This window comes from Chanodichthys erythropterus, chromosome 17 (genome assembly GCF_024489055.1).
Source record: "Chanodichthys erythropterus isolate Z2021 chromosome 17, ASM2448905v1, whole genome shotgun sequence".
Taxonomy (NCBI): domain Eukaryota; kingdom Metazoa; phylum Chordata; class Actinopteri; order Cypriniformes; family Xenocyprididae; genus Chanodichthys; species Chanodichthys erythropterus.
Window position 1 is genome coordinate 35,268,237 of NC_090237.1, and position 26,188 is coordinate 35,294,424.

The 26,188-nt window shown below is 35.9% G+C and overlaps 8 non-coding genes across 8 annotated transcripts; all 8 read left to right on the forward strand.

The window, feature by feature from the left end:
• The first annotated feature begins 3,772 nt into the window (after window positions 1-3,772).
• LOC137005567 (5S ribosomal RNA) lies at window positions 3,773-3,891 on the forward strand. The gene has a single exon (XR_010892318.1). It is a non-coding gene; the product is annotated as a 5S ribosomal RNA (ribosomal RNA).
• Window positions 3,892-3,974: 83 nt separating this feature from the next.
• LOC137005585 (5S ribosomal RNA) lies at window positions 3,975-4,093 on the forward strand. The gene has a single exon (XR_010892334.1). It is a non-coding gene; the product is annotated as a 5S ribosomal RNA (ribosomal RNA).
• Window positions 4,094-4,153: 60 nt separating this feature from the next.
• LOC137005590 (5S ribosomal RNA) lies at window positions 4,154-4,272 on the forward strand. The gene has a single exon (XR_010892339.1). It is a non-coding gene; the product is annotated as a 5S ribosomal RNA (ribosomal RNA).
• A 60-nt stretch (window positions 4,273-4,332) lies between these two features.
• LOC137005571 (5S ribosomal RNA) lies at window positions 4,333-4,451 on the forward strand. The gene has a single exon (XR_010892321.1). It is a non-coding gene; the product is annotated as a 5S ribosomal RNA (ribosomal RNA).
• Window positions 4,452-4,511: 60 nt separating this feature from the next.
• On the forward strand, window positions 4,512-4,630 carry LOC137005598 (5S ribosomal RNA). The gene has a single exon (XR_010892342.1). It is a non-coding gene; the product is annotated as a 5S ribosomal RNA (ribosomal RNA).
• A 5,767-nt stretch (window positions 4,631-10,397) lies between these two features.
• LOC137005569 (5S ribosomal RNA) lies at window positions 10,398-10,516 on the forward strand. The gene has a single exon (XR_010892319.1). It is a non-coding gene; the product is annotated as a 5S ribosomal RNA (ribosomal RNA).
• Window positions 10,517-10,598: 82 nt separating this feature from the next.
• On the forward strand, window positions 10,599-10,717 carry LOC137005575 (5S ribosomal RNA). Its single transcript, XR_010892325.1, has one exon. It is a non-coding gene; the product is annotated as a 5S ribosomal RNA (ribosomal RNA).
• A 60-nt stretch (window positions 10,718-10,777) lies between these two features.
• On the forward strand, window positions 10,778-10,896 carry LOC137005589 (5S ribosomal RNA). The gene has a single exon (XR_010892338.1). It is a non-coding gene; the product is annotated as a 5S ribosomal RNA (ribosomal RNA).
• Window positions 10,897-26,188: the final 15,292 nt, after the last annotated feature.

Here is a 26,188-nt window from a genome sequence, read left to right on the forward strand (position 1 = left end):
AATGAATTTGTGATAATCAACGTGCATGCACCTACACAGGAAAAAGAAAAAAAAGAGTTTTTTGAAGATTTAAAACCCTTAGCTGAGAAATGGGAAAATATAATGTTTGTTGGTGATTTTAATACTGTTTTTAGTAGATATGATATGGCAGATGGAATGGTTTTTAAGACAGATGTTGGAAGAAAAATTTTAATAGAAATTATGGAAGAAGAAAATTTGATTGATGTCTGGAGGGAAACGAATCAAAGAAAAAGAGACTTTTCAAGAAGACAGTTAGTTGGAAATTTCATGTGCCAGACAAGAATAGATTTTATTTTAAGTAAAAGGGATATGGAGTGTTTCATCGAAAATACTTATTACAAAGACACTAGTTTGAGTGATCATAAAATGCTTCTGTGGAAAATTGACTTTAATAATGAAAAAAGGGGACCAGGTGTGTGGGTTTTAAATTCAGGAATTTTAAGTAATGAAGATTATAGAATAAGTATAGAAGAATTAATTGAAAAGGAGAAAGAGAATGAAATGTTTTCAGAAGATAAAAGACTATGGTGGCAAAACGTAAAGTATGAAATTAAAAAAAATTCTGTAAATTACAGCAAAATGATTCAGAGAGCAAAAAAAGGAAAAGAAATAGGAATAAAAAGGAAAATAAAGGAAGAGATAAATAAAGGTGAAGTACAAAGAGAAAAAGTAATTATGTTGGAGGAGGAGTTAAGGAAAATTGAGGAAGAAAAGTGTAGAGGTGCTATGTTAAGAAGTAAAGCTAAATACACTATTGAAGGGGAAAAATGCACAAAATTTTTCTTTGATCTGGAAAAAAAGAGGGGGCGGTCAGAGGTAATAAAAGAACTACAAAATAAAAAAGGTGAAATGATTAAGGGTACTGAAGGTATTCTAAAAGAAATAAAAGAATATTATGAAGAGCTTTTTGTAACTAAAGGAGTAGATGAAAAAGAAAAAAATGACTTATTAGAATTAATTACAACTAAAGTAAGTGAGGAGGATAAAAGAGAATGTGACAAGGAAATTAGTAAAGAGGAAATTTTACAAGCAATAAATATGCTGAAAGGAAAGAAAAGTCCAGGTATCGATGGATTAATCAATGAATTTTATAAAGTTTTTAAGGAGAGATTATGTGAAATTTTAAAAGAAGTATATCAAGAAATTTTTAAGAAAAAAGAATTAGATCAAATGATGAGTATGGGATTGATGAAATTAATTTATAAAAGAAAAGGAAATAAAAATATGTTAAATAATTTTAGACCCATAACTATGTTGAATACTGATTTGAAAATTTTAGCTAAAGTCTTAGCAAACAGATTAAGTAAGGTTTTACCAAAAATTATAATAACAAACCAAGCATATGGCGTGAATGGAAGAGACATTGCAGACATAACGAGTGGGATACGGGATATAATTAGTTTTTTGAATGAAAGACAAGACAATGGGTATATTATTAACTTAGATTTTGAAAAAGCTTTTGATAGAGTTGAACATAGTTTTTTATTCGCAGTTTTAGGGCAATTTGGTTTTGGGAACAATTTTAATGAATGGATTAAAATTTTATATAAAAATGTAATGACGAAAGTAAAATGTAATGGCTTTTTAACAGAACCTATTAAAATTACGAGATCAATTAAGCAGGGTTGCCCTCTTTCTGCGCAGTTGTACACATTAGTAGCAGAACCGCTAGGGTTGATGATTAAGAAGGACAAAAATATACAAGGTATTAGAATAGAAGAAACAAAAGAGGAGAAAAAGGTTTTTCAGTACGCTGATGACACAACATTGATTTTAAAGGATTTAAAAAGTGTGAAGGAGGTAATGAAAAATGTAGAGAAATATGGTAAGGGCACAGGTGCAAAAGTGAATGAGGAAAAAACAGTATATATGAAATTTGGCAGAGTACAGAGTTTAGCCGAGATTTTTAATTTTGAGGAGGTACATGAAACAAAAATTTTAGGTGTTACTTTAGGAAAGGATGAGAAAGGGGCAAGGGACAGAATGTGGGAAATGGTAGTAGGGGAAATGGAAAAAAGGTTAAGATTTTGGAGAGGAAGAGCTTTAAGTCTGAAAGGAAAGATTTTAGTGGTTAATGTTTTAATGTTATCTAAAATGTGGTATATTTTAACTGTGGTCGCGGTACCAAGATGGGTAGAAATGAGGTTAAAAAGATATGTTTTAGATTTTATTTGGGAGAAAAAGCCCCCAAGAATTGCTTACAACACTTTGATTGGTCCGACAGATAAAGGAGGAATGGGGTTGGCTGATGTTGAACTTAAGAAAAAAAGTATGAGAATCAAAGTGGTGAAAAAATATCTGAATAAAGAAGAAAAAGGAGAATGGAAAGAAACAATGAAGTATTTTTTAAACAAATGTGGAGGGATAAATTTGGGAGACAGTGTTTTATGGATGAAAATGAAAGAATGGATGTTTAAAGAGGCACCTGATTTTTACAAAGAGATTTTAAAAGCTTGGGGTCTTTTTCTGTCAAAGGTACATTTTAAACCAGAAGGACGGGAAATGATTTTAAATCAGCCATTGTTTTTTAATAAGCATGTTGAGATTAATGGGAGAGAAATTTTCTTTAAAAAATGGTGGCAAGTTGGGATTACAAAAATGAAGGACATATTATATGAGGTAAAAGATGGGTTTCTACCAGTTCAAGTAATTATTGATGAATTGGAGGAGGCTAAAGAAGAATATGATATAAGAAGTGTTAAGAAACAATATGAAGAAATGAAAAATGCCATTCCAAAAGCATGGTTGAATGAAATTCAGAAGAAGGACAAGAAAGAAGGAAATATTGAAGTCTTTTTTACAGCCCAAAATAAAATTATGGATTTTAGATTAGGAAATGTAAAAATGTTTTATCAGATTTTTAGGGAGGAGGTTCTTAAGAAACCAATTTCGAATAATTTGTGGTTAAGACATTTTAATGGTTTGAAAGAAGAAGAGATTTGGAGAAACATGAGAGGAGTAATGGTGAGCGCGGATTTGGAATGTCTTGATTATTTTATAAGACACAATGTGATTTTTTCAGAAATGAGACTGTGTATTATGAAGAAAGAACCAACTGCAATGTGTAAAGTATGTAAAAAGCAAGATGAAGGATTGTTACATTTGTTTTTACTATGTGAGAATTTAAGATCCTTTTTAAAAGTTTTAAAAGAAATTGTGAATGTTTTAAGAGGGGGAAGAGAAGAACAAGAATGGGAAAAAAATTTTATGTTGGGTCTAGGTGAAAATGACGAAAACAAAACTATGATAAATTTGTTATGTGTTCTAGCTAAAAAAGCAATTTGGAAAAGAAGGAATTTGGTTAAAATTAAGAATGTTTATATAGATGTGTGGAAGCTGTTTAAGAATTTGGTGGAAGATTATGTTTACATTGTGTAATTATTGGAGAATGGAAGGAAAAGAAGAAGTGTTTTTTAAAATGTTTTCTTTTCAAGTGCAAAATATCTTAATGAAATATGGAATGGAAATATCTTTTTGAAAGATTTATTTTAAGATGTGAATGTTATATGGAAGATGTTTGTATAAGTATTTTATTATTAATTGTATTTATATACTAAATAAATTAAAAAAAAAAAAAAAAAAAAAAAAAAAAAAGCACGCCCGATCTCGTCTGATCTCGGAAGCTAAGCAGAGTAGGGCCTGGTTAGTACTTGAATGGGAGAACGCCTGGGAATACCAGGTGCTGTAAGCTTTATGTTTTTCTGAAAGTATAAAGAATGTCTTAAATAGCCCACTCTTGGCAGCAGTTTTCGCTTACGGCCATACCACTCTGAGCACGCCCGATCTCGTCTGATCTCGGAAGCTAAGCAGAGTAGGGCCTGGTTAGTACTTGGATGGGAGACCGCCTGGGAATACCAGGTGCTGTAAGCTTTATGTTTTGTTTCAAAAAAAAAAAAAAAAAAAAAAAAGAGTGTCTGAATACCTTAAGTAGCCCACTCTTGGCAGCAGTTTTCGCTTACGGCCATACCACTCTGAGCACGCCCAATCTCGTCTGATCTCGGAAGCTAAGCAGAGTAGGGCCTGGTTAGTACTTGGATGGGAGACCGCCTGGGAATACCAGGTGCTGTAAGCTTTATGTTTTTCTGAAAGTATAAAGAATGTCTTAAATAGCCCACTCTTGGCAGCAGTTTTCGCTTACGGCCATACCACTCTTTGCACGCCTGATCTCGTCTTATCTCGGAAGCTAAGCAGAGTAGGGCCTGGTTAGTACTTGGATGGGAGACCGCCTGGGAATACCAGGTGCTGTAAGCTTTATGTTTTTCTGAAAGTATAAAGAATGTCTTAAATAGCCCACTCTTGGCAGCAGTTTTCGCTTACGGCCATACCACTCTGAGCACGCCCGATCTCGTCTGATCTCGGAAGCTAAGCAGAGTAGGGCCTGGTTAGTACTTGAATGGGAGACCGCCTGGGAATACCAGGTGCTGTAAGCTTTATGTTTTTCTGAAAGTATAAAGAATGTCTTAAATAGCCCACTCTTGGCAGCAGTTTTCGCTTACGGCCATACCACTCTGAGCACACCCGATCTCGTCTGATCTCGGAAGCTAAGCAGAGTAGGGCCTGGTTAGTACTTGGATGGGAGACCGCCTGGGAATACCAGGTGCTGTAAGCTTTATGTTTTTCTGAAAGTATAAAGAATGTCTTAAATAGCCCACTCTTGGCAGCAGTTTTCGCTTACGGCCATACCACTCTGAGCACGCATAGTGGTACAGTCCAGAGAGCAGAGCGGCAAAAGGAAGCTATCAAGTGTTTGTTTAAAACTTTTGTTTTCAGTAAGTTTGATTTGGTTTTTTATTTTTTTGTTTTTGGGAATTTTATTTGTTGGGAAGTCAGGTTTAATCCTGACAAATTCCCCCAACAGCTTAGTCTGTTTGGGGGACCCAGAACTTTTTTTCTGTCCATGCTATGCTGCAGATGAACATCATGGCTACAAACAAGGAAACAGAGCAAGTAACTTTAAGGAAAAGTATCAATGAAAAGAGCGAAGATATGGTGAAAAGAAAAGGAGAAGGCAAACAAACATTGATCCAAAAGCAACCAGAGACATGTAAAGTAATAAGAGATTCAAGGAAAGAGAGAGAAGAAAACAGCAGAGGAATACAAGGACCATCAAGAGAGAAATATAGCAAGGAGTTGACTGTGGAGGTGGAGGTGGAGGGAACAGAAAAAATTTCAATGCTGGAATTATTGAAGGGCATAAAGAAGGAGTGTGGAGAGGTTATCGGCTGCAGAGTGAGAGGTGAAAGGAGCTTTGAACTCACAATGAAGGATGTAGAGGCAAAGGAGAAATTAATGGATGGAGTGAGGGTACAAGGGGTGATGGTACACGCCAGAGACATTGTAAATAATGACATGGTGGTGTCCTTTATCAATTTGCCAGTCTACTTGGAAGACGAGAAGATACTCTCCAAGCTGGAAGAGTGGGGAGTAAGACCACTGTCATCAATCAAGCGTCGGGTATGGCCCGGAACTGATACTGTAGATGGAACGCGGTTTTTAAAAGTCCGCTTCACGGAAGAGGTATGTTCGCTCCCATACTCTACAAAATTTGAGACACTAAGAAGCACTGAATATTTCCGCGTGATCCATGACAGACAAGTGCGGGTTTGTAGATTGTGCATCAAGCCGGGGCACATATTCAAAGAATGTCCTGATTTAAAGTGCTTCAAGTGTGGCGGGGGGGGACACTATGCAAGAGACTGTGGAGAACGGGTGGGAGTGGAGAGGGAGGATATGGAAAGACAAGGAGATGACGAAAGAGGAAACATGCCTGAAGAGCAGGAGGAAAGGACAACTGAAGATGTTGGTGAACAAGGGAAAGATGGAGTTGAGGATGGTGAAAGAAGAGACAAAATGGAATGGCGAGATAGAGCTGAAAGTATCAGTGAAGAGGAGGATCGTGAGGAGCAGATGGAGCAGTCAGGAGAGAGCGAGGAAGAGATGGAGAAAGGAGGAAATGATGAGGAGGAAATAGGTGGAGAAGAAAAAAAGAAAGAAAATGTCCAAGAATTGAGGGAAAGTAGAAGTGGAATAAAGAGAAAAGAAGGAAAAAGAGAAGGACTGAAGGAGAAAATAAGAAGATTGAGTTCAAAGAGAAAGTCTGAGATGGACAGAGAACATGTTGAACAGACTAAAGAACCGCGGCCGGTTATGTGATATTTGTTTAAATATTTTATCTAATTATAGTTTTTTTTTTTTCTCTTGGTGACTCTCATGGCCAGTGTAACCTCAATAAACATAAATGGGTTAAGGGATAAAAGGAAGATGAAAGAGTTACTATTCATATATAGGAGTGACATAATTTGCATACAAGAAACAAACTGGGAAGAGGATAAGGTGAGGGAGATGAGGGAAGAGTGGAGAGGGGACATATATTACAACAATGGAGCAAATAATGCAAGAGGTGTGGCAATACTAATTAAAAAAGATAGTGTAGAAAATATAAGAGAAGTGTATAAGGATCAGAGGGGAAGAATTCTGGTGGTTGAATTTATATATGAAAATATAGATTTTAGGCTGATAAATATATATGTTCCAAACATAGAATTAGACAGAAGAGAAATTATAGAAGAGTTAAAAGGGTTAGTGGTTGGAAAATGCATTATAGTGGGAGATTTCAATATAAAATGCAGTAGATTAGACGTTGGCAAGGGAGTAAAATTTAGATGGGAGAAATCAAGGGGAATGTTGATGGAGACAATAAGAGAAAAAGGGTTAATTGACGTGTGGAGGTATGAAAATCCAGGGAAAAGGGAGTTCACTAGGAGACAGTTAAGAGAAGGGGTATTGAAACAGAGCAGAATAGATTTAGTGTTAGTAAAGGAAGAAATAATTAGATATATAGACGGGATAAAGCATCAAGAAAATAGTTTAAGTGATCACGATGGTGTTAGGTTCAGAATCAAGATGGGGAATGAGGGGGCAGGAGGAGGGATGTGGATATTGAATGCAGGATATATTGAGGAGGAAGAATATGAGATACAAATAAAACGGTTATTAAATGCAGAAAATGAGAGGATAAATGAGTATAAAAATAATGATGAATTAGATGACAGGATAGGGGAAAGATGGGAGGCAATAAAAGATCAAATCAAAGCAATTAGCATAAAATATAGCAAGAAAAGAAGAGCAAAGGAGATGAAGGAAGAAAGAGTGCTGAGAGAAAGACTGAGGGAAGAACTAGATAAGGCAGAAGATGAAGAAGGATATAGTATGGAAAAATATATAGAGATTAAGGTGGCACTAGAAAAATATGAGAGGGAGAAATGTAGATGAGCGATATTAAGAAGCAAAGCGAAATATGCATTAGAAGGTGAAAAATGTACAGGATATTTTTTAGGATTAGAGAAAAGAAGACAAAGTAAAACATATATAAATGAAATAAATACAAAAGAGGGCAAGACAACAAAAGATTATGTAGAGATATTAGAAAGAGTGCAGGGATTTTATGAAGAGTTATATAAAAGGGGAGGAGTGGATGAGAGAAGTATGGATGAGGTATTAGAGAGCATAGAGAATGTTTTAAGCAAGGATGATGAGGCGTGGTGTGATAGGGAGATAGAAGAGGAAGAAGTGAAAGAGGCAATAGGGGGGCTAAAAAGCGGAAAAAGTCCAGGGAACGATGGGATAGGCATAGAATGGTATAAAGTATACAAGGAAAGAGTAGCGCCAATATTAGTAGAAGTGTTTAAGGGGATTGAAAGAACAGGGGTAGTGCAAAACAGAATGGTAGAAGGAGTGATAGCGTTGGTCTATAAGAAAGGGAATAGATTAGATATTGAGAATTACAGACCAATTAGTCTACTAAATGTTGATTTATAAAATATTGACTAAAATTCTAGCAAACAGAGTTAAAAGAGTGATAGGGGGTATAGTGCAACCAACACAGAGTTATAGTATACCAGGTAGGGATATAGCAGACACAATAGGGACAATCAGAGACGTGATAGAGTATATGAAACATGATAAGGAAGGAGGAATAGTATTAGGGATAGATTGGAACAAAGCATTTGATAGGGTAGAGCATGAATATTTATTTAGGGTATTAGAGAAGTTTGGTTTTGGAAAGAATATGGTGGGATGGGTGAAGAAACTATATAAGGGTGCAAAGAGCTGTGTAAAAATTAATGGAGTATTAACAGATATGTTTGAGGTTGGGAGGTCAGTGAGACAGGGATGTCCTCTATCTGCATTATTGTATGCCATTTCAGTTGAGCCTTTAGCCATCTTAATTAAAAAAGACAAAAGGGTAGTAGGGATCAAGTTGCCGTATGGAGGAACATGCACCATAAATCAGTATGCGGATGATACCACAATTACAGTGAGGGAAGGGAATAGTATAAAAAGAGTTCTTGAGATAGTGGGACAGTACGGGAAGGCATCAGGAGCAAAAATAAATAAGGAGAAGTCAGAATTAATGTACATAGGGAAGATAGAGAGGGTAGATGTAGGGGTAAGAGTGGAGGAAAAATATATGAAGGTATTGGGTGTTTATTTAGGGGTGGAAGGAAAAGAGGCAAGAGATACGACTTGGACTGGAGTGATTAACAAAATAAGAACAGTATGTGCAGTGTGGAAAGGGAGGAAATTAAAATTGAAAGGGAAAGTAATAGTAGTAAATAGTCTGTTGTTGTCAGTATGTGTTTATGTAATGAGTGTAATTGAAATGCCAGGGTGGGTAATGAATGAGCTGAATAAAATTGTATGTGATTTTATATGGGAGGGGAAGGGGGTGAAAATTGCACAGAAAACACTGGTGGGAAAGAGTTGGGAAGGAGGTCTAAACTTGATGGACTTAGAAACAAAAAGAACTGCAATGAGAATAAAAACAGTGATAAAATATATGGGAGGGAGATGGGATTATGGGTGGAAGGAATTTTTAAGGAAATACATTGATGATGTGGGAGGAATAGGGGAAAATGGCTGGTATATGGGCTTTAAACAATCAATGACGGGAGGAATACCAGAAATATACCGGGAGGTATTAGAGGCATGGAGGCAGTTCCTGCCTAAAACAGACTATGAATGTGAAGACATACATATGATTAAAAATTTACCACTGTTTCTAAATGAAAAATTTAAACATGGAAATAAAACATTATATGAGCATAAATTCATAGAAGGAGGCATAAAACAAGTAAAGGATATTATGTATGAAGTTATCCCAGGATTTCTTAGAAATAATTGTATTTATGATTCTGTGTGTGATTTGGAGGGAATGGAAAACAGAGAGAAAGTGGAGAAATTATATGAAAAGATTAAATCAAGCATACCTTTACAGTGGGTTAATGTGATTAAAAGTGAATGTGCACCTGAGAAAGAACAATGTATGCCAGAGATGTATATACTTGATGATGGTGAGAAGTATAAAATCAAAAATATGAGTGTAAAGAATGTATATAGGAGACTAATTGTTGATGTTATAAAGGAGCCAGCAGCAGAAAAAGTGTGGAAAAGAGTTTTTGAAGATTTAGATGTGAAAAAAATATGGTCAAACTTGAATATAAAATATAACAGTATAGAGTGTGAAAACAATGATTTCTTGTTAAGACATAATAGAATCTACACAAATGTGGTGTTTAATAAAATAAATAATGAGATAAATGCAATGTGCGATGTGTGTAATAATGGCCATGAGAGTTTTCTGCATTACTTTTTGAGATGTGAAGCTTTGGTTGATTTTTTTGATTTTTTAAAAAGATTGTTAATAGAAAACTGGGGTGTGAGAGTTGAAACAGAGGAGGAATGGGGGAAAATGTTTTTGTTTGGGATCTTTGGGAAAAGGAAAAGAACGGGAAATTGCCTTGTTAATTATGTATTAAGTCATGCAAGATTAGCAGTGGTTCTAAGAAGGAACTATGCTCATTTCGAGGGGAGGAAGGTAAAAATAAAAGATGTATTTAAGTTTATAACAAAGAGAGATGTAGAGCTTATTTGCAAATATGGACAAAAAGAGGTGAAAGATTTCTTTGTAAATACAAGCAACTTCATATTTCAAGAGGCGGAGGGAAACATATGTTTTAATTGGTAAAAAGAAAAGCCTGTTGGTTGAGAATTGCAAATTCAGTACATGATAAAAGATTTGTGTGTGTTTTTTTTTGCAAAGAGGAAAATTGATTTTCAGAAGGTCATGTTAATGAAGAGCTCTGTATATATGTAATTAAATATTGTAATGAAAATTTGTGAATTGAAAGGAAAATAAAAAAGATAAAAAAAAAAAAGAGCACGCCCGATCTCGTCTGATCTCGGAAGCTAAGCAGAGTAGGGCCTGGTTAGTACTTGGATGGGAGACCGCCTGGGAATACCAGGTGCTGTAAGCTTTATGTTTTTCTGAAAGTATAAAGAATGTCTTAAATAGCCCACTCTTGGCAGCAGTTTTCGCTTACGGCCATACCACTCTGAGCACGCCCGATCTCGTCTGATCTCGGAAGCTAAGCAGAGTAGGGCCTGGTTAGTACTTGGATGGGAGACCGCCTGGGAATACCAGGTGCTGTAAGCTTTATGTTTTGTTTCAAAAAAAAAAAAAAAAAAAAAAAGAGTGTCTGAATACCTTAAGTAGCCCACTCTTGGCAGCAGTTTTCGCTTACAGCCATACCACTCTGAGCACGCCCGATCTCGTCTGATCTCGAAAGCTAAGCAGAGTAGGGCCTGGTTAGTACTTGGATGGGAGACCGCCTGGGAATACCAGGTGCTGTAAGCTTTATGTTTTTCTGAAAGTATAAAGAATGTCTTAAATAGCCCACTCTTGGCAGCAGTTTTCGCTTCCGGCCATACCACTCTGAGCACGCCCGATCTCGTCTGATCTCGGAAGCTAAGCAGAGTCGGGCATGGTTAGTACTTGGATGGGAGACCGCCTGGGAATACCAGGTGCTGTAAGCTTTATGTTTTTTTCTGAAAATATAAAGAATGTCTTAAATAGCCTACTCTTGGCAGCAGATTTCGCTTACGGCCATACCACTCTGAGGGCGCTATTGAGTCTCAAGGAAGTTGTTTGGCTGCAGTTTGGAGAGGAAGGCTCTCCACCATTTTGTGTTATTTTGTTTGTTTGTTTTGTGAGTTTCTTTTTACTTTGAGTTAGTTTTTTTTTGTTTGTTTGTTTCAGTTAAACCACCTAACAGCAGCTTCTGCTGGCTGGAGGGTGGTTAAGCCTTTTTCTTTTTTCTTTTTTCTCTTTTTTTCGGACGGATAATGGATTACGACGCAGGACTGGCTGGAGAAACACGTATGGTAAACGACACTGGAATGGCAGGAGGACCACGCATGGCAAACGACACTGGACTGGCTGGAGGAAAACGCACAGCAAATGACTCTGGACTGGCACGAGGAACACGTATGGCAAACGATTCTGGACTGGATAAACGACTACGAGCTGGAAAGGAGAAAATTCAAGAAGTAAGAAATAAGTTTGTTGAACGGAAATATTTGAAAGAGGCTACTGTGATCGTGAACGTGGAAAAAGTGAATGAAGTGAGAGCAGAGGACATCATTAAAGTGGTAAAAGAACAATGTGGACATGGCAAAATTTTAGCTCTAAGACCAAGACAAGGCAAGGAATATGAACTGACGATGGAAAAAGAGGAAACGTGATAAACTAATTGAAGGACTGGAAGTTAAAGGAGTGATGTGTGAAGTGAAAAACCTGCAAAATCGTTATGTTGTTTCCTTCATGCACCTGCCCGTCTACCTGGATGATGGAAAAATTTTAGAAAAATTGGAGGGTTGGGGTGTTGAGCCTATGAGTCAAATTAAAAGGAGATGCTACCCGGGCACCGATATTGAGGACGGGACAAGGTTCCTTAAAGTCAGATTCCCCAAGGAGGTGGCATCCCTGCCATACAGCACGAGGCTTGAGACAGCCGAGGGCCAGCAGTACTTCCGGGTGATGCACAGCCATCAGGTGAAAACCTGTAGGCTGTGCATGAGCATGGACCACTTGCTAAAAGAATGCCCGACATTTACGTGCTACAAATGTGAGGAGAGGGGACACTTTGCAAGGGATTGCAATGTGGTTAGGTGCCCGGAGTGTCAAGAGATTTTAAATAAATGTGAATGCTGGATGGAGGGAGAGGAAGGAGGAAGGGAAAAACAGGTGGGCGGACAGGTGCATGAAGGAAACAACGAGGAGGATGGACAAAGTGATGAACGACAAGAGGAAGAAGAACAGAGCAACAGTGAAGAAGGAGAAAGAGAAAAACACAACAGTAAGAATGATGAACAAACAACGGAGCAGGACACTCAGTGGACTGAAATGGAAATATCGGACAGTTTTAATACTTTCATGGAGGACGAGGAGAGGGATGGAAATGGAAAGATGGATCAAAATAAAGAAATGGACAGTGAGGAAAAAATAAAGGTGGACAACATGGACAAAGACAGAGGGGGGAGAGGACAAAGAAGAAGAAGAACATTGAAGGTAAAACCAAATTTGGAAGGTGCAAGGAAAAAAATAATGACTGAAATGAACAGATATGATGTGTTAAGGGGCTTGGAAGGAGAAAATGGTGAATAATGGTTTTTAAGTATTTATTTGTCTTTCTTTTAATGGTTTTAAGTTGTGTTACTTTTAATGCAAGAGGACTGTTGGACATTGGAAAATTTGAAAAAGTGAAAGAGAAATGTAAAAGGGAAGATATTATTGCTTTACAAGAAACAAACTGGAGAGAAAATGTTATGATTGATTTTAAAAAGAGATGGGAGGGTGGTATTTTATATAATAATGGAGATGGGAGGTTTGGGAGAGGTGTGGCTTTTTTAATGAAGGATGATGTTTTTAAAGTGAGTAAAGTTGTGTACAAGGACAGGTTGGGGAAATGTATGGTAGTAGGGACAAAATATGAAGGAAGAGACTTGATTTTAGTAAATGTACATGCACCAGTGGAGGAGAAGGAAAAGAAAGAGTTTTTTAATGTTTTAAGAAATATTGTAAATAAGTATAAAGAAATAATAATGATGGGGGATTTTAATACAGTTTTTAGTAAACAAGATATGGCTGAGGGAATTGTTTTTAAAACTGATACGGGAAGGAAAGAATTAAAAGCATTAATGGAGGGAAATAATATGATAGATGTGTGGAGAGAAAGGAATGAACAGAAAAAAGAATTTTCAAGGAGACAAATAGTGGGAAGTTTTGTATGCCAAACTAGAATTGATTTTGTTTTATGTAGTAGAAATGTGGAGAATTTTATTGAAAAGATTAAGTATGAGGAAACAAGTTTTAGTTATCACAAGTTTTTATTTTTTATTGTAGACTGGAGTAAAAAGCAAAGGGGGCCGGGAGTATGGATTTTAAATACGCGGATTTTAAAGAATGAAGATTATGTTGCAAAAGTTAAAGAAATTATAGAAAAAGAAAGGGAAAATGGAATGTATGAAGAGGATAAGAGAATATGGTGGGAGAATGTAAAGTTTTTAATCAAAAAATTCTCAATCAGATATTGTCGATTAATGCAAAAATGTAAAAGATACAATGAAAGAGAAATAAAAGAAAGTTTGGAAAAGGAATTGAATAAAGAAAATAAAGACATACAGAAGATAAAGGAAATAGAGGGAAATCTGAAAGAAATAGAAGAAAAAGAATATGAGGGAGCGAGGCTAAGAAGCAAAGCAAAATATGTGGTGGAAGGAGAAAAATGTACAAAATTCTTTTTTGATCTGGAAAAAAAGAAAGGGAAAGCTGAAACGATAAAAGAAATAAGAGGAAAAAATGGGGAAATTGTAGAAGGGAATGAAAAAATTTTAGAGGAAATAAAGTATTTTTATGAGGATCTATTTAGTGCAAGAGGTGTGGAAGAGGGAGAAAAAAAGAAATTGTTGAATCAGATAAAAGCAAAAGTAAGTGATGAAGACAAAAAAGAATGTGACCAAGAAATCAGAGAAGAAGAGATTGAAAGAGCTATAAATCAACTGAATAAAAAGAAAAGTCCAGGAATAGATGGTTTGGGAACTGAATTTTATATATGCACTGTAAAAAATGGCTGTAAATTTACAGCCAAATTCCAACAGTAAAACACCGTAATTTCAATAAACAGTTAAATCCTGTAAATTTACAGCTAATGGTTGGTAAATTAATTACTTGGAGTAAATTTACAGCACTTAACAGTAAAAAGGTTTGTTCCTGAGAAAAACGGCCTAATACTGTAAAAAACAGCACATGGGGGCGGAGCATCTTCAACGAGCCTCATTCAAACTCCTGCAGAAAGCGCTGCGGTCAACCGACTGAATCTCTTCGTCTGCGTGTGCTAAAGAAGGAAACTGTTCAAGGTAAGATTATTTCTTTGTTGTTCTTTTATGTTGCACTCAACTTGTAAAATCGCCTTTTTTGTGGCTCTTGAGATATTTTTGGCTGTTGGCGCGAATCGCGTGTTACTGAAAGACAGACCATAGACTGTAAAAGAGACAGATAGACAGTTATCAACGGTGAGGCATTTAGTAGTTAGTGTTCTCCAAACTCCGATTTTAACGTTAGGTTTTGGTATAACTGACGACGTGCCGCTGAATTATTAGAAAAACAATGCATAGGCCTATCCGAGATTGTAATGCAGCCACGACTCGAAGCGGCCCGTCGTCAGGTATTCCTCCTCGGTCATCACACCACAGGATATTGTTCAGATGTTGTATTTCAAGACATTTTTCAGGTTTTTGTTCTTAAAAACGATATTGTATGTAAATGTATTTATTACACATCTCATCCCAGTCCTCCGTTGCTAATTCAGATCGTCATTTTAGAACTTACGTTATTACATCACATCTGAGAAATGTCACAATGCTTTTTAATTGCAAAATTATTTTATTGATAAAGTTTCAGTGTATGTTTAAGTTTATGTGCGTCTGCACTATATGTGTGTGCGTTTGTATGTGATAAAGAGCAGGAGAATGAGAGTATGGGTTAGACAATAAAACATGGAAAAGGTTTTTCATTTTTATCCTCTTGTTTGTTATATTTATTTGCTTGATCAATTTCTTTGTGGGGTTTGGTTCTTTTGCGGTTTTTAGGCTCTAAGGACCTTTGAGATGACTGAAATGGTTTGGCGAAGTGATATGGAACTGTAATGCGGTCAAATAAATCCTCAAGATGCCTGGAACTACTGCCTTGAACAGCTGTAGTATAAACAGGTAATATTGCAAAAGTGGTTTGATTTTCTTTTATAGGAGCCTTCAAATTGATTTACATGTATTCCTAGTTAAATCAGAGTTATGTACTTTTGCAAACTTTATGCACACATGTAACACATGCAGTGCTATCTGTGCATTTATGAGGCACATGCAAATTCACATGCATGTTTCCAGTAGCATATGCAGAATACACCCATAGCTTTCAGACACGCACTCACTCAATCAATCAATCAATCATTATTCACTGTTCTGTGGCTACCTGGAAAACAGACATTCACACAATCTTTTGCACACCCCTGCTTTTGTTAAGATGATATTTTGTCTTCTTGATTTTTTTTTTTTTTTCTAATGTAAAAAACACCATCTTTTATGTAGTTTACAAGTTTCTAATTATGTAAAAAAAAAAAAAAAAAAAAAAAAAATTCAACTAAACAGTTCAGTTTCTATTCAATTTAAAACTGTGTGTATTGTTAATAATAACTGTCTTTTCCATGTGCAATATATATAGTCACTAACATTTTCTTAATATGTTTTCTTTTCAGACCTGGGCGTGTTGACCAGTTTCATCAGACCTCTTTCCAGATCTATCCAAAGTTGGTGTAATGTAATCTTTTCTAAAGGTTAAAGGATTAGTTCACTTTCAAATAAAATTTTCCTAATAATTTACTCAACCCCATGTCATCCAAGATGTTCATGTCTGTCTTTCTTCAGTCAAAAAGAAATTAAGGTTTTTGATGAAAACATTCCAGGATTATTCTCCTTATAGTGGACTTCACTGGTCTCCAAACGGTTGAAGGTCAAAATTACAGTTTCAGTGCAGCTTCAAAGGGCTTTAAACGATCCCAGACGAGGAATAAGGGTCTTATCTAGAGAAACAATCGGTCATTTTCAAAAAAAAAAAAAAAAATACAACTGTATATGCTTTATAAACACAAATGATCGCCTTCCAAGTCGTTCCGCCAAAACCGCACTTTCGTATTCTTCAAAAAGCTTGCGCTGTATGTCCTACACGTTCCCTATTCTACTTATGGCCGCGTTCGTTCCGTAAGTTAAATAAGGAAGGCGTAGGACATACAGCGTAAGCTTGAAGAATACGAAAGTGCGCTTTGGGTGGAACCACTTGGAAGGCGATCATTTGTGTTTATAAAGCACATTTGCATTTTTCGAAAATGACATATCGTTATGCTAGATAAGACCCTTATTCCTCATCTGGTATTATTTAAAGCTCTTTGAAGCTGCACTGAAACTGTAATTTTGACCTTCAACCATTAGGAGGCCATTGAAGTCCACTATAAGGAGAATAATCCTGGAATGTTTCCATCAAAAACCTTAATTTCTTTTTGACTGAAGAAAGAAGGACATGGACATCTTGGATGACATGGGGGTGAGTAAATTATCAGGAAAATTTTACTTGAAAGTGAACTAATCCTTTAACTTACAGTTTCTCTAATTAGACTGTACAATTTACACTTTTCTCTTTGACATTGTTTTTCATTGTTTTATTGCAGTTTGGTTTCAAAAATAAATATTTTCATTATTTACTAGGGCTGGGTATCGTTCAAAAAGTTTCGATACCGAGACGATACCGATACCTTGACTTCGATACTGATACCTAAACGATACCTTTTTCGATACCAATTTTATAAAATCTGTTTAAACAAGATTACATAACCTCAAAAAAATCCTTTGGTTTTATATTTTAACTTTGTTGACTTTTTTTCAGACTCAAAGACTCATCTCCTGAGCCACTGCGGGGAATAATAATAATAAAAAAAAAAACACAAATTAATAAAATTTACCCAACACAATAAATCAGTGCAAATAGTTTTAATAAAGTTTAGTTTTCAATGCAAAAATTCAGTATGTGAGGCTCTTTTTAAATCACTCAGCAATTGTTGTTCTTCAAAAAATTAATTATCATCAACAAGACTAAAGCGGAAGTAAGAGTGACGCAAGTTCGTTGCGTCTTACCGTAAAATAAGAGTTCTGTGTCGTTGTTAAAATCAACACATTAATGATTCATCTCTCATCCACCGGCAATTCATTTGAATGTTATTTTTTTATTACTTGGCCCCGACCCGCAGATTATCCGCAGTATCAGGAGGACGCTGATACCCCTTTTTCAGCAGAATTGTTCGCGTTCTGGAGCCAGAGGCAGAGCCTGTGCTCGTGCAGGCGAACTAGAGGCCGTCACGACCGGTCGCGTGTTTCCATAGACTTGAGGGACGAACGCTGATGTAGAGCTGCTGTGTGTTGTGCCTGTCCATAACTAGTCTAAAAACATTGCGCGTTCCGCTGTTTCTGCAGGCAGTGCGACACTTTTGTTTTCTGTTAACAGTATCTGTAGTGAACCGGCTGATAAACAGCCGTTTCTCACCCGTCCATTCGGAGATAAACTGAAAACAAAACCGTTGATTCACTCGCCCTCTCGCACATAGGGTCTCTCTCGCGCATATAGTTTTATATATTTAGATATAAATAATAATGTAGCGCAATGTTACTTGCTCCTCAACGAGACAGCGAAAGCATTTCTCCACCCCTCTACTCGGCTCCATTCTGAGGTACCGAAATTTGGTACCGAATGACAAGACACTTTTCGATACTCGATAGTATCGAGGCAGTTCGATCGGTACCTAAAAAGTATCGAGTTCGGTACCCAGCCCTATTATTTACTTACCCTGATGCCATCCAATGGTGTATATGACTTTCTTTATAAGAACACAAAAGCATATTTTTAATCTGGAGGAAATTCAAGCTTTGTAGGATGCATACAATGCAAGAAAATGGCTTCCACCATTGCGATTGAGGAAACAAATCAATAACTAAAACATTCTCAAAAGCTCTGATACTGATTCTAAGAATGTTTGTGTTCTGCTGAAGAAAGGCAATTGTGGGATAAAATGATGATTAAATTTTTTTAACAAATTCAAAAATATTTGTGTTGGTTAAAGCAAGTGCTATTTTCCCTTTTCTTAAAGGGTTAGTTCCCCCCAAAATAAAATTTCTGTCATTAATTACACACCCTCATGTCGTTCCACACCCGTAAGACCTTTGTTGAACTTTGGAACACAAATTATAATCTTTTTAATGATATAATGCTGCCATCCATTGACTGCCTTTGTACCTACCACTTTGACGCTTCAAAAACTTTATAAAGAGATTGGAAAACGAATCCTTATGAGCATACTAATCACTTGTTATGATGAAAAGAATTAATTTAGGCTTTTACTTGCACATAAACATTGATCAGAGAACATATAAGCAGAAGCTCAACCTAACCTGCTTTGAGAATAAACCTCATTGGTTACTCAGCACGTTTGAGCTTCCGGAAGAGGTTTGTTCTTGTGCATTATTCAAGTTATGTTGAGCTTCTGCTTATGTTTGCTGATCAATGTTTACATGCGAGTAAAAGCCTAAATTAAATCTTTTCATCATAACAAGCAATCAAGTCTCTTCAGAAAATTTGGTCTAAACCGCTCGATTCATATGGTGTAGTTGTCCTATCTCTTTATGAAGGTTTTGAAGAATCAAAGTGGTAGATAAAAAGGCAGTCAATGGATGGAAATCTGACAGCTTCTGTAATCAAAAAGATCTTAATTTGTGTTCGGAAGATGAACGAAAGCCTTACGGGTTTGGAACAACATGAGGGTGAGTACTTAATGACAGAATTTTACTTTTGGGGTGAACTAACCCTTTAACTTATTGTTTGTATTTATGTTGATAATCAGTTTGGGTCAGTTTCAGTCAATTTGTCAATGCCTATTTTTTGCATGTTTTAATAAATAGCAAATGATGCACCATAATCTATTTCTTCTTTATTTATTTTCTCTCCATCTAGTGAAAAATTGTTTGACATTGCATTATATACTAGATATACTAGAGATGTGTTAATTATGTATTATGTATTGTTTTAATTTTTCTGTATTGTAGAATTATAGCTGTAACCATTGCTGCAAGTACAACAGTGCTGAAACCGTAAAATTACGGTAAATGGCTGGAACCACAGCTGCCAGTATTTTACTGTGAAATTACAGCACGGCTGTAAAATGGAAAAACGGTGTTGAAACCGTAAAATGGAAAAACGGTATTATAACCGTAAAGTGGAAAAACAGTATTAAAACCGTAAAACGGAAAAACAGTGTTGAACCGTAAAATGGAAAAACGGTGTTGAAACCGTAAAATGGAAAAACGGCGTTGAAACCGTAAAATTACGGTAAAGTGCTGGAACCACAGTGTTTTTTTACAGTGTGTTTTAAAGGAGTTTTAGTAAAGATTCTAAAGGAGGTTTTTATAGACATTTTTGAGAAAGAAGAAATTAATGAAAGAACAAGAATGGGGTTAATGAAACTAGTATACAAAAAGAAAGGAGAAAAAGTAGACTTAAAAAACTATAGACCAATTACAATGTTGAACACCGATCTTAAGATTTTAGCAAAGATTTTAGCAAACAGATTAAAAGAAGTAATGCCAAGTATAATTAAAACAAATCAAGCGTATGGAGTAAAAGGAAGAGATATAGCCGACATAACGATGAGTATAAGAGATACAATATGGTACATGAAAGAAAAAAATGAAGAAGGATATGTAATTAGTTTGGATTTTGAAAAAGCGTTTGATAGGGTTGAGCACAGATATTTATTTGAGGTTTTAAGGAGTTTTGGTTTTGGTGAGAATTTTATTAAATGGATTGAGATTTTATATAAGGGAGCACTAACAAGGGTTAAATGTAATGGGTTTTTAACAGACTGTTTTAAAATCACACGTTCAATTAGGCAGGGTTGTCCGCTTTCGGCATTATTATATTCACTTGTTTCAGAACCTTTAGGATTGGCGATTAGAGAAAAAGAGGGAATAACAGGGATTGAAATTGAGGAAAATAAGGCTGAGGGGAAAGTTTTTCAATATGCTGATGATACGACGATAATTGTAAAGGGAAAAGGGAGTGTTAAAGAAGTAATGAATGTTGTAAAGGAGTATTGTAGAGGGTCTGGAAGTAAAGTAAATGAGGATAAAACAGTATATATGAGATTTGGTAGAGCTATGGTTTTAACGGATTGTTTTAATTTTAAAGAAGTGGAAGAAATGAGGATTTTAGGAGTTTTAATGGGGAAGAATGAAAGGAAAGTGAGAGATGAAATGTGGGAGCAACTAGTTACAGATATAGAGAGGAGGTTAAATTTTTGGAAATTAAGAACTTTAAACTTGAAGGGAAAGGTTTTAATATTGAATGTTTTAATGGTTTCTAAGCTTTGGTATATTTTATATGTGTCTGAAATGCCGTTATGGACAGAACAGAGGTTGAAGAAATGTTTTCTTGACTTTTTATGGGAGGGGAAGCTAGCTAGAATTGCACATAACACAATTTTAGGAGCGGTGGAAAAGGGAGGCTTAGGTTTAATGGATGTGGAACAACGAAAACATGCTTTGAGAGTTAAAATTGTTAAGAAATACCTAAATGAAGAAAACAAAACTGAGTGGAAGAAGACAATGGAATACTTTTTAAATAGATGTGGTGGTTTTAACATGGGAAATGGAATTTTATGGATGAAAACAAAAATTTGGATGACAGAAGGATTACCTGGTTTTTATAGAGAAATTTTAGTGCTTGGGGAAAGTTTTTAGCAAAAGTTGAGTATGATCCACATGGGAGAGAAAGCATTTTAAATCAACCTCTGTTCTTAAATAGCAATATTTTAAAACAAGGGAAAGAGATATTTTTTTAAGAAATTGATGGAAGTGGGGATAACGAGAGTGAGTTTGTAATGTTTTATATGAGTTTAAAGAGGGTTTTTTTACCAACACAATATGTCATTGACGCAATGGAAATAGCAAAAGAAGAATACAGCAATCAAGAAATAACAAACAAATAAGACATCATTAAACACGCGATCCCAAAAGACTGGATTAAAAGAATAGAGTGTATGGAAGAAGAGCCAAAAGAAAAGAACATTTATGTGAAACTGGGGGAAAAATTGTGTGATTTTAAAGAATGTACTGTAAAAATGTTTTATTGTGTTTTTAGAGATGGTGTTTTTAAGGAACCAATTGTAAATAAGTACTGGGTGGAGAAATTCAAAGATTTAAAAGAAGAAAGTATATGGAGAAACATGAGGGGAAAATGTGTAGAGACAGTCAGAATGTTAGAAAGTTTGGATTATTTTATAAGACATAAAGTGGTTTTTACTGAGTCTATTTTAAATAAAATCGGGATGGCACAAAATGCAATGTGTAAAGTGTGCCAAGAAAAGGAAGAATGGATTTTACATATGTTTTTATATTGTAAAGAACTGGAGGATTTTTTAAAGAAGTGTAAATGTGTGGTTAAAGAATTGACTGTGGATTGGGATGAAAATGGAATGGAATGGAACAGAGTGGTGATGTTTGGATGGGAAAAGAAGTGTCGAAACAAAACGTTTATAAATCTGTGGCTGATGTTGATGAAAAGTGCAATATGGGAGAGAAGAATTGTGGCGAAAAAAGAAATAATTGTGTTGGATGTTTGGAATGTGTTTAAAAGGAAAACAGAAGTGTACATGGAAAGACTTTATGAGTATTTTAAATGTGAAAATATGTTGGATGCTTTTTATCGTGTTTTTACTCCACAAGTTTGTTGTGTTTTAAAGGATCTAATGTGGAAGCTGCCGGGGAGTGAAGGAGATTTATGAATTATTTATGTAAATGTATGATGTAAGGTAAATGTGTGAAATGTGATGTAAAGGAGAAATGTGATGTAAAGGAGATTTGTGATGTAAAGATGATATGTGATTTTTATTGTATTATTTATTGTATTGTATTTTAATGATTGAAATTTCTTAGTAAAAAAATAAAAAAATAAAAAATAAAAAAAAAGCACGCCCGATCTCGTCTGATCTCGGAAGCTAAGCAGAGTCGGGCCTGGATAGTACTTGGATGGGAGACCGCCTGGGAATACCAGGTGCTGTAAGCTTTATGTTTTTTTCTGAAAGTATAAAGAATGTCTTAAATAGCCCACTCTTGGCAGCAGATTTTGCTTACGGCAATACCACTCTGAGAGCCAGGAGGAGGAGGACAGTGTGGAAGGGAAGTGCGAAAAGCTCCAGGCAAAGGGAGGTGGAGAAGGGAAAGAGGTCACAGAGAGCCCAATGGCAAGCCAGGACGAGGAGATGGATACAAGCGATGGAAAGAGAGTGAGAAGGAAAAGAAAGAAGAAAGAAACGGAGGAGCATACCGCAGAAAGTAAGTGCCTGGATTAATCAAAATGGGGGAGATAATTCAAAAAACGATGATACTTGTTATGTGGGGCCTTATGAACATTGCCTGTTTAAATTGCAATGGATTAAGAGACGAAAGTAAGTTTGAAAATATAAAGGGATGTTTAAAAGCGGAGGTACTCTGTTTGCAAGAGAGCCATTGGTCTGACGAAATAATGGATAATATAAGAAAGAGATGGGAAGGAGACATCTATGTCAATCATGGGAATGCAAAAGCCCGTGGAGTGGCAACTTTGATTAAAGGAGATTGAATAAATAATGTGAAGCAAGCATACAAGGATGGCAATGGGAGATTGCTAGTGATTTATTTTATGTTTCACAACCAACTCTTTAGGTTGATAAACATTTATGCACCGAACATTGAAACGGAGAGGAGAGAGGTTTTTAAAGAAATGAAACCTTTGTGCAAAGGGAGTTGTATAGTGGTTGGCGACTTTAATGTGTGGTGCACAAGACTTGACGCATCAAGTAGTGCAAACTTTAAGTCTGATGTGTCAAGAAAGTTTTTAACTGACTGGATGCAAAATGAGGACGTGGTTGATGTATGGAGGGAAGAGAACCCGTACAAAAAAGAGTTCTCTAGAAGACAATTGGTGATGGGGGTGTTGAAGCAAAGCCACATAGACTTATGTTTAACGAAAAGAGAAATGTTAAAATATGTGAAAAATGTGAAATACAAGTTTGTGGGAATAAGTGACCATGCTATGATGGTGGTAAGGGTGGGTGTAACTAGGGAGGAGAAGGGTATGGGACACATGGGAATGTGGTGTTTGAATGCAGAACTTTTAAAGGAAGAGGCATACAAAGAGAACATCAGAAAATGTATACATTATGAAATGCAAAATGATTTATTTGATGAAAATGTATGTGAATGGTGGGAAATATTGAAAGGGAAAATTAAGAAAAGAAGCATTAGGTATGCAAAGCAAAGAGATTTTATGAGAAGGAGTAAAGCAGAGGATTTGGAAAATGAGATGAAGAGGGAAGCGGAAAAAATAGAGAGAAATCCAGAGCAAAGTAAAGAGAGGTATGAGCAGATAAAAGCAGAAATAGAATATTATGAAAAGGAAAAAAGCAAGGGCGCAATAATAAGAAGTAGAGCGCAGTATGTGCTAGAGTGGGAAAGAAGTACAAAATTCTTTTTAAACTTAGAAAAGAAAAAACAAAGGAAAAAGCATATAATAGAACTGGAAAATGAGAAAGGTGAGAAGGTTACCGATTATGTGGAAATAATAAAAGAAGCAGAAACATTTTATAAGAAGTTGTTTAAAAAAGAAGGGGTAAAACAGGAAAGTATGGAGGAAGTGTTGAATACTGTGGATGCAAGGTTAAGCGAAGACGAGAAAAACATATGTGAAAAAGACATAAGTATTGAAGAAATAAAAGAAGCGATAAAGCAGACAAAAAAGAATAAAAGTCCAGGCTCAGATGGCTTAACGCATGAATTTTATAAAACCTTTGAAGAGTTAATAGCGCCAATATTGGGGACGGTTTTTAGGAGAATGGAAGAGAATGGGGAGATGCCTGAGTCAATGGGGTTAGGAATAATTACAATATTATATAAAAATAAAGGAAGTCCACTGAAGTTAGAAAATTATAGACCTTTAAGTCTACTAAACACAGACTACAAAATACTGACAAAAATACTGGCAAACAGGATAAAAGAGGTAGCAGGGTCAATAGTATCACCAAGCCAAGCTTACAGCATAAAAGGGAGGGACATAACCGATACAATTTGTACAATAAGGGATGTAGTAGAAGGGATGGGGAAAGATGGGAAGGGTGGTTTGATTTTATCTATAGATTTAAATAAGGCGTTTGACAGGGTAGAACATGGTTTTATAGAGCAGACAATGGGGAGATTTGGGTTTGGGGACAGGATGAAAAAGTGGATAAGATTAATATATGCAAATGTTAAAGGTTGCGTAAAAGTAAATGGGGTTTTAACTGACCCTTTTCATTTGGAAAGGTCAGTTAGACAAGGATGCCCGCTGTCAGCAATTCTGTACTCGATAACAGCCGAGCCGCTGGCAACACTAATCAAAAAGGATAAAGGAATAAAAGGTATTGAGATGCCAAATGGGTTAATGAGTGTAATTCATCAATATGCAGATGACACAACTTTTACAGTCAGAGATATAGAGAGCATAAATAAAATCAGAAAACAGATGGGAAAATATGGGGAAGCGTCAGGGGCAAAAATAAATGTGGGAAAATCGGAAATAATGAGCATAGGGCGAGAGGAGGTAGAAGGGATAGAAGTTCCTTTCAAAATAACGAAAGATTTTATAAAGATTTTAGGGGTAAACATAGGAGGGAATGCTAAAGAGGCAAGAGATGCTACATGGGCGGGAGTGCTAAATAAAATCAAACAAGTGCTACAGTTTTGGAGGCTAAGGGAGTTAAGATTAAGAGGTAAGGTGGTAGTTGCAAATTCCCTTATTAACCAAGTGCAATTATGTGATAGGAGTAATTGACTTGCCGGATTGGGTTTTAAATAGAATAAAAGAAACTGTAAATACTTTTGTGTGGGGAGGGAAAGGGGTGAAAATATCTGCAAAAACTTTAAAAGCAGATTATAGTGAGGGAGGTTTAAGGCTGACAGATTTGGGCACTAAAAGGAAGGCAATAAGAGTCAAAACAATGAAAAAGTATTTATGTGATAAGGTAGAATATGCATGGAAGGGGTATATGAGAAAATACCTAAAAGAAGGTGGAGGATGTGGGGAGGAGGGAGTGTTCATGGCATTAAAAAAGACAATGATTGAAAAATTGCCATTGTATTACCAAGAAGTGTTTACTGCATGGGCTGAATTTGTGGAGAATGTAAAATATGAATGTGAGAACATAAACCAAATTCACAACCAGCCAATATTCCTGAACCCGAGAATTAAGAGGGGAGGGAAAATGTTATATAACAGACTGTTCATGACAGCGGGTGTAAGGAAAGAAAAAGACTTGGCATATGAATATGTAAAGGGTTTTATGCCAAATAGGGCAATATATGACTGTGTGGTGGGGTGGAGTGATGAAATTGAGAAAGAAAAAGTGGACTGTGAATGTGAAAATATAAAAAAAAGCTTGCCGGAGAAGTGGGTGGAAAGGATTGAAAGAGAAACCACTAAAGTGGGGGATTGGGGAATGCCTGAAATGTATATTGTTGAAAATGAGGGGAAAAAATTATTGCGGGAAATAAATGTAAAAACAGTATATAAAATAATGGTAAAGAAAGAAATCAAAGCCCCTGCATCAGAGGCAGTGTGGCCAAGACTGTTTCCTGATTGGAAAGAAAAAACAGTATGGAGCAATTTAAATATAAAATACAATGGATTAGACTAGGATTTTAAACTGACACACAATAGGATATATTCAAAAGTGGTAATTCATCAAATAAATAAAAATGTAAGCAGAGTATGTGATGTATGTGAGACAGAGCCAGAAACTCTGATGCATATTTTCCTGGAGTGCAAGGAACTTGAGGACTTTCATGGAAAAATAAAAAAGATGATAAAAGATGGATTGGGTAAAGAGCCAGCGGGAAATGAATGGAAAAAAATGTTTTTATTTGGTGATTTGGTAAATTACAAAGAAAAAAAGGTAAATTTGTGGAATTTAATGTTGAGTCATGCAAGGTATGCAATATGGGTGAGGAGGAACATGGCATATTTTGATAGGAAAAAAGTGAATGTAACTGAAATATTTGAAAATGCTGTGAGGAAAAATGTGTACATGATGTGGAAATACCTAAGTAAGGAAGAATTTGAAAAGGCATTTATAGAAGAAGGAGGATTTATATGTATAAAAGAAGG